Raw genomic sequence first — 1,705 nt, 5'->3', positions numbered from 1 at the left:
GGATCATGAGGTCAGGAGTTTAAGACCAGCCTGGCCAAGATGGTGAAACCCCATCTCTACTAAAAATACAAAAAAATTAGCCAGGCGCAGTAGCAGGTGCCTGTAATCCCAGTTACTTGGGAGGCTGAGGCAAGAGAATTGCTTGAACTCAGGGGAAGGAGGTTGCAGTAAGCCAAGATTGTACCACTGTACTCCAGCCTGGGCAGCAGAGTGAGACTCTGTCTCAACAACAACAACAAAATAAATAAATAAATAAATAAATAAATAAATAAATAAAAATTAACTTTCATCCGGGTTCAGTGGCAGGTTCCTGTAAGTCCCAGCTACTTAGGCGCCTGAGATTGAAGGATCACTTAAGCTCAGGACTGCAAGGCTAGCGTGGGCAACATACCAAGATCCTGTCTCTAAAAAACAAATTTAACTTTTTATTCATATGGACTTTTAAGGACAAGCTTCTGATATAAATAGTGCTATCACATGAGAGCAGAAAGCTGTCTGTTGACAACAGAGTCAGCAGTACAGAGGTATTAAATGCTCCACATGTCTGTAGATTGGTTTGGACTTGGCAACCCCTGCTTTGGATGGGAGAGTTACATCAACTTATATATTCAATGATATAAGTAAGCAGATACTCCAAGAGAAACAACTTGATTAAAAATTCACTAGAATGAAGTCTCAGAACTGTCACTTACACATACTGTTTTACATTACCTAACAAAAATAGCAGGCACTGTCAGTCAGCTACCTCCAAGCCATTCCCAAACCTTCTTCAAGCCCACTTTCCAAATTGGAAAAGGGAAAATCAGATACTTTCCAAGACTCTTTCACATCTGTTCTTCCTGCTGTAAGGAGGAATCCTGCTGGGGAACTTCTAGGAAAGAGTTTGCTTCCTGATAAAAGAGGCTGACGAATCAGAAGAGTCCCCTGATACCACCATTTCCCAATTTGAACCCCATTTGTAAGAACATGGTACTTGGAGGTGGGGAGGCCATTTTGTAACCATGAAATGACCATGCAACCCTGAGGTTGAAGATAAAAGTCCATGATGGGAATAGCAGTGTAAAGAGAGGAAAGCTCCAGATGACCTTGCTGAGCAGGTGCACTCTAACTGGGAATGCCTACCGCAAACTTCTTTTTTTTTTTTCACCCAACGAGAAGAGCCATAACTTTATTAATAATACAAACAGCACAAATTTCAAACCAAGCTGCAGTTACTCTTTTGAAACACACACAAAAAGTCCTCATCTTCAGATTACATTAATTCCATGATAGCATTTACAATATCAGCACTGTTGTGCTTCAGGACTCGGACTGCCTTTGCTCACACATTTGCTTGTGACAAGACCAATCCTATATCCTTAAGTTTCATACCTGTCTCCTCAAACTCCTCCTCTTCCCTCTCCTCTTGTACAGTTAAGTCTGTATGTTTTCTTGAATGTTTGAGACAATTTCACCTTGAACTTTGAACTTCTCAGCAGCTCTTAGCTGTGCTTGTTGAGATAAATCTTTGATCTTAGTTTCCCCCCATCAACTGTGTAGGTATTTGAAGCTAGGCTCTTGTAGACATGTGGTTTTGTGATAACAAAGAGGATATTCTTAGATTTCAGGATAGCGACTCTAGTAACCCTCGTAGTCCCTTGTAGCCTTTCACAGACCCAGTTTGGATGTAGCCATAGCCTTCTGTGACTTCTGTTCTTTTCTTTCT

Source organism: Mandrillus leucophaeus, unplaced genomic scaffold (assembly GCF_000951045.1).
Source record: "Mandrillus leucophaeus isolate KB7577 unplaced genomic scaffold, Mleu.le_1.0 Scaffold268, whole genome shotgun sequence".
Taxonomy (NCBI): Eukaryota; Metazoa; Chordata; class Mammalia; order Primates; family Cercopithecidae; genus Mandrillus; species Mandrillus leucophaeus.
Note: the sequence above shows the minus strand (reverse complement) of the source record.